This window comes from Pongo pygmaeus, chromosome 19, assembly GCF_028885625.2.
Source record: "Pongo pygmaeus isolate AG05252 chromosome 19, NHGRI_mPonPyg2-v2.0_pri, whole genome shotgun sequence".
Classification (NCBI taxonomy): Eukaryota; Metazoa; Chordata; class Mammalia; order Primates; family Hominidae; genus Pongo; species Pongo pygmaeus.
In genome coordinates, this window is record NC_072392.2 from 74,880,762 (window position 1) to 74,887,241 (window position 6,480).

Consider the following 6,480-nt stretch of genomic DNA (forward strand, 5'->3'; position numbering starts at 1 on the left):
AAAAAAGAAAGCTGAGCTTCCTGCTCTGCTGGCCCCAAAGGCCAAGATGCCAGGAGGCTGAGCAAAGGGGAGTGGTCCACGAGCTTTCCCTTCCGGCCTGGCAGAGGAAGTCGCTTCACAATGAGGTATTCCATGTCCCCAGACTCAACCATGTCCCAGTGTCCCAGGAGAGGCCGCTCAGTGTCACTTGCAGGAACACAAGCCCTGGTGACCTGCCCAGCCACACTGCTTGCTTTTCCTCTTCACAGGGGTCACAGGGCCAGCTCACAGATGCCTTTCCCTCTCACTGCCAGGTCGCTCTTCTCCCAAAAGATACAAATGAGGAGTCTCCCCAAAGGGCAGCAATTCCTGCCTGGCCTCCCTGCCGGACAGGATGGCCCTCATCAGAGAAGAGTCAATGCTGAGTCTCCACCTCTCCCTCTTACTTCTCAACTCAAGATTTCATCTTTAGCAGGCAGAAAGCCCTTCCTCCTGTCTAGACCGCGTCCCTTCAGTAAGTGCATCGGGCCTGTAGCTCTCATGTCCTCGGGGGAGATGGAAAACTGCAACCTCATGCCCTCTTTGTAGTAGTCAGTGGGACGGGGTTCATTCTGTTTTCTTCTCTGTCTCAACTCCCATTAGCCTTCTCCACGATCAATAATCCCCTTGCCTGGGGTCCCTGCCTGCCCTCAGGGAATCCAGAAGCGCAGTAGTGACAGGTTCAGTACTCCAGCTGCACCATCACATAAAGAGAACCCATTTCCCAGACCCCAAATCCAGGCCCATTCTGGTGTCAGATGTCCAGTTGGCAGAGACACCAGAACCAGGCAGGTCTGGAGAACAATCTGACACCAGCTCCTCCCTAGAGGGCCAAGGCTCTGGCTGATAGGCAGCACACATGACCCCCACCTCCATCACCAGAAAGGCCCTCCCAGCAGCTGCCTATCTCAGGTCTCTTGGGCTTCAGAGCAGAGGACAGCCAGTTCCCCATCAAAAGCAGCCTGGCAGCACTGCCTGGTCCACTCCAGCAGGACATTAGCCCAGGCCTAAATCGGACTCTTGTTTCTCGCCACTCCCCACAGGGCAGCACCCCTTTATCTTTGCATAGCCCCAGCCCCCAGCAAAGCAGGCAACTCCCACTTCCTACACATGAACAAGCCCAGAACAGCCATGGTTCTACCTAACCCAAGCTAGGAGGGCAGCACAGCTTTGACCCCTGCCTCTTCTTTCCCTCTCAACCTCCCCCCAACACTCACCACAGCCCTGGCCTTGGGGAGAAGCCGCTTCCACCGGAAACTAAAAATCAAGCCACTGGGGAGATTTAAGTGGGCTGGTGGCCAGGATAGGTATCACCCCCACCTACCAAACCTGCCCTACATTCACCACTCACACATGCCTTCATGGGCCCTTCTGAATTCTCTTCTCCCCAGTCAGGCAGAGGCTCTCAAAAGGGGGTGCAGAAAAATCCTTTCCACTCACACCTGTAATCCCAGCACTTTGGGAGGCTGAGGCGGGCGGATCTCCTGAAGGTCAGGAGTTCGAGACCATCCTGGCCAACATGGTGAAACCCCATCTCTACTAAAAATACCAAAATTAGCCTAGTGTGGTGGTGCATGCCTGTAATTCCAGCTACTCGGGAGGCTGAGACAGCAGAATCGCTTGAACCCAGGAAGTAGAGGTTACAGTGAGCCGAGATCGCGCTACCGCACTCCAGCCTGGGTGGCAGAGCGTGACTCCGTCTCAAAAAAAAAAAAAAAATCCTTTCCAGAACTGCATGGGGCAATACAGCAGGATGGGTTCTGGGCTTGGAATCAGAGGACCAAAACATCAGTCTTGGTGTTGCTTGGGTCTCGCTGTACAATCTTGGGGAAATTACTTAAGTTCCTTGAGTTTCAATTTCCTCATCTGTAGAATGGGGATAATGATACGTGCTTTTTTTTGAGTCAGGGACTCACTCTGTTGCCCAGGCTGGAATACAGTGACACAGCTCACTGCAGCCTTGACTTCCCTGGGCTCAGGTAATCCTCCCACCTCAACATTCCCAGTAGCTGGGACCAAAGGCATGCACCACCACGCCCGGCTAATTTTTCTATTTTTTTATAGAGATGGGGTTTCTCCATGTTGCCCAGGTTGGTCTGGAACTCCTGGGCTCAATCAAGCAGTCCACCCTTCTGGGCCTCCTAACATGCTGGGATTACGGGTTTCAGCCATCTAGCCTGGCCAGCCATAAGGATTAAGTAAAAATAGTTAATGGAAGTGCTTGGTTTGGGCCAGGTGAGGTGGCTCACGCCTGTAATCCCAGCACTTTGGGAGGCCGGGGCGGGCGAATCACGAGGTCAGGAGATCAAGACCAGCCTGCGCAACATGGTGAAACCCCATCTCTACTAAAAATAAAAATACAAAAAATCAGCCAGGCGTGGTGGCACGCGCCTGTAATCCAGGCTACTCAGAAGGCTGAGGCAGGAGAATCGCTTGAACCCAGGAGGCGGAGATTGCAGGGATCCTGGGTGATAGAGCGAGACTCCATCTCAAAAAAAAAAAAAGTGCTTGGTTTCTGTAAAGTCTTACCTTGATCTGGAGTTACCGTTTGTCAAGTACTTACTGGGTAGATAGGTATTAGTATTCCCATTTTGTCAAAGAGGTCACTGAGGCTCAGGTAATGAGAGACAGAGCTGGGTCTCAAACCCAGCTCAGTTCAAGCCCAAAGCCCTGTGCTCAGAACTGCCCCACTGTCCCATCTCTCCAAATAAACAGTCCTTCTGTAGACTAGTCAATTGACTCATCTCATTCTAAGGTGGCTCCAGGATGGGAAAAAGGTTGGCAGCCCTAGCCTGACCTTTTTCGTTCCTATGCGCTGCATTCTCAAAGCCTCGGCCCTGGCAGCCCAAACAGAGGCTCCAGAGGGAATGGGGTGGAGCCAGGGTGCAAGGGAGGGGTGGAGTGGGGGTGGGAGGGCTCAAGTCACCCAAGCTGGGGCTTGATCTAGCAAGAAATGACTAACTGGGTCCTACCTTCTCCTCGTCCCCCGCGTCCCTCAGTCCAGTCAGTGGCCAGTTTTCACCAGGCACCTCCTAGCAGTACTTCCTCAGTATTATCTTTTCATCACAGCCAGAAACCAGATTAGCTAAACTAATCATTTAGCCAACATAATCACAATGCCCTCCCCTCCTCCACATTGGCACAGAGAAGAGGGAAAGCAGGTTATTTTTGCCCAAACTCCCTGCTCCTGTTGCTCCCCAGAGGTGCAGAATCCCATCCCCCAGCAGAAAAGGATCTGAGTTCCCACACTGACTTCCCCCTAGCACAGGGCTGAGCGTGATCCCCACCCAGGATAAAGGGGCTGAGTCTGGGCCCCCAGCCTCACTCCCCCATCTACAACAAAGAAAGAGGTGGTAGACTCTTCCCCTCCAAGCACTCTCGATCCCCGCCCCCCGCAATCTTTCTCCCACCCCCAGGACTGAGAGAGAACCCAACTGTTGTATTCTCTCTCTGTTCCCCAAGGAAGCTGGGCTCCAAATCCTGCAAAAAGACCACACTTCAGATTTTTTTTTAAACCGGGGTAGAAAGCCTGATCAAGATCCCCAATTCTGGAGCAGGGGGGTCTCAGGAAATTGGGAGCAGGGAAGGCGGGGGGCCCGATGCAGCTCTGCCTGAGAGAGTCTAGCATTGAAGAAACCTTCCCCCAAAAAGCCTTCCTGCGGTCTCACTTTCCCTGTCAAATTCTTTCAGGAAAGCGGGTGGGAAAGGTCTGTCCAGGCCTCCAGAAAGCATGCACCTTCATAATTCAGAAATCAAATGGAAGGCAAGTGCCACATCCTCATGTTCTTCTGCCTCAATAACCAGCCTGCTAAGTAATGTGGGGGATGGGGTAGAGGGAAAAAAAAAAAAGACGAGAACAACCACTCCCCCCACCTTCCTCAGTTTGGCCCAGCCCCGCCCCACCCCCATTCCTGGGGAGGGGGCAGAGCTTGAGAGAGAACCACTTACGCAGGCCTTTCTGAGGGGGTGTGGTGGTCCCCGGAGGCAGGAAGAGAAGGAAGAAGCTGCTTCCCCTCTCAGCACTTTCCACCCCCCACCCCGGCCCCTACCTCAGGCCCCTGGGGCCCAGGGAACAGGATGAATGTGGGGGCAGGGAAGACAGGGTCGGAGCGCAGGCACCGGCCCAGGTTCAGCCAGGGGCCGGCTGGGGGAAGGGGCTTTGCACCAGGAAGGACCCCGTAAGCCTAAAGGAAGTTTTGGGCAAGGAGACGGGAAAACCCCCAGATAAAGCTGCTGTGAATACTTCCTCCTGCAAAGTTTGTTTTGGGTGATTTTTTCCAACAATAAGAGGTTAGAGAAGACGGGTCCTGTTCCCCTACCAACACTCTGGCAGCCACAGCTGCTGGAAACTGGGCCAGGTGACCCTGAATTCTTCATCCGTGCACAGACCCCACCCCCACCCCCAGACCCCAGGGCGAGCCACGGGTGCCAGACACCAGCTGGACACTGAGCCGAGCCCTGCACCCCCCACTGTCACTCCATCCCACCTCCGCTGAAGAAGCCAGAGCCAGGCTCCCATCGGCGTGGAGGGAGGCGCCGCAGGTAGTATCGACGAGGCTCTGGGAGCTGGAGGGCAGGGCCTCTGGACTCCGTGCGCTCACCTGCTCGGCAGGTGGGGCCAGAGTCGCTGGGAAAATGTGCGCTCGGCCCCCACAGTTGGGCAAGCTGGGCGCAAACAATAGGGCCCCACCCAGGCCTGGGGGAGTAGGGAGGGAGGGAAAGCGAGGATGACGCGTGGGGTGGGGTGAGGGTGGCCCCAAAGAGACCAGCGGCAGCAAGTTTCCCAAACGGTAAATTCCTGACTGCAGCGTGAGCCCTGGGACGCAGTCAAAGCAGAGCAAAGTCTCCCCCGCCAGCTCAGGGCGAGAGTCAGGGACGCGGCGTCGGGCGAGCTGCGCGGGCCCCGGGGGAGGCGCGACCCCGGAGGCACCTGTCCGGATCCCTCCCGCCTTGCTCAGATCTCTGGTTCGTGGAGCTCCGAGGCGCGCTCGGCCCGAACCGCGCGACCCCCAAGTCGCCGCGCCCAGGACCCCAGCGCGCCCCCTGCCGCCGGTGCAGGGTGGCGCTCGATGGCACCCGCCCTCACCTGCCCAGGGACGGCTGGGACCGGCCCCGCGGCCGCTCGCCACCCCTTCTCTCCCCAACGATACCTGCCCCCGTTCGCCCGCACCTGAGTATGGGGCCTGGCCGGGTCGGGTCGGGGTCGGGCCGGGGTGGGAGCCGGCGCGGACAGCGAACTGAGCTCGGCGCGGTCGGGCGGCGGCTACTCCGGACTCTGGCCAAGGCAGCAACTCAGTAACCGAACAAAAGGCGAAGAGACCTGACAGCCAAGCCACGCCCCTCGCCACCTCGAAGCTCCGCCCCTGGAGGGAGACGCCCACTCTCTGGTGCGAACTCACTGGCTGTCTCGCCTGACTGTCCGTGGAGGGGCGGAGCCTCGCCTCCAGTCCTCTTCCACGGCCGCCTTTGTTTATCCGCTTGCCATTGGCCCCAGGGACTGCCAGTCGGCTCTAGGGATGGACTCTAACTTGAGGTCTCATCCTGACACTGCATCTATTGGCAGATAGAAAGTTACTTCCTCCTGATTGGACAAGGCGCTGTCAGTAAGACTAAGGAAAAAACCAATGGAAGGGATGGGGTGTGTCTTGCCCCACCCTTGCTCTGAGCAGGTGAGACTCATTACTCTCCCCTTCCCCCTACCTGTCCAACAGGTAAGTCAGGGGGATACCAAGGGAAGGGACAGACGCCTTCACCGGCCAGCCAACTCAGCGTCAGGCATGATGCTTCTTTGGGCTTATTCATCCTTGCACCAAAGTAGTAATCACATATTTGTATAGCATTTCATAGGCTTTGTGCTGGGTTGGGATTTTTTTCCCGAAAGATGAAGTACTCCTGGGATTTAGAATTAGAAGGCCAGGGTTTGTGTTCTCCCACTTAGTATGATCTTAGGCAAGTTACTTCACCCTGTTTCTCCTCTTCTGTAAACTGGATACATTAGCCATATCTACCTCACTGGAGTATGTGGGGATTAAATGACGTCAGGTTTGTGAAAGCACGCAGAAACTGCTAAAGGTTAGAATTTAAATTAATGGTATGGTTTTTTTTTTTAATTATTGTGACAGCTCTGAAAAATAGTTAGGATGAGAAAACGACCCTCATTGTAAAGATGAAGAAACCGAAGTTCAGAGAAGTCACAAAACTACAAAGTGGCACACCCCAAGCTAGAACCTCCTTCCTCCCATTTGAAGGACCACCAAACCAGCTGTTCCCCTCATGGAAGAGGAGTATAGACATAAAATGTCAAGGCAATGGGGAAGGGGCAGAGAAAAGGCACAAACACTTGGAGGAGAGACAGAACAATTAATTGGCACAAAAATACAGTATTGGTGTCAGGAGGCTTTGGTGGGCTTGGAAACATCAAGCAGCAGATCTGAAGGAAATCCAGCCCTGGCATGAAAGAAA

The 6,480-nt window shown here is 55.2% G+C and overlaps 1 protein-coding gene across 6 annotated transcripts in view; it reads right to left on the reverse strand.

Annotated features, from left to right (window-relative positions):
* Window positions 1-5,320, reverse strand: part of JUP (junction plakoglobin) — a 32,191-nt gene extending 26,871 nt beyond the window's left edge. The window contains exon 1 of one of the 6 annotated variants that reach the window (XM_054457517.2): window positions 5,189-5,320. The gene's annotated coding sequence lies outside the window, so the exon portion shown is untranslated. Of the gene's footprint in view, window positions 1-4,505; window positions 4,639-5,168 lie in introns of those variants that run through there. The other 5 variants (XM_054457518.2, XM_054457523.2, XM_054457519.2 and 2 more) reach the window with 5 other exon arrangements.
* Window positions 5,321-6,480: the final 1,160 nt, after the last annotated feature.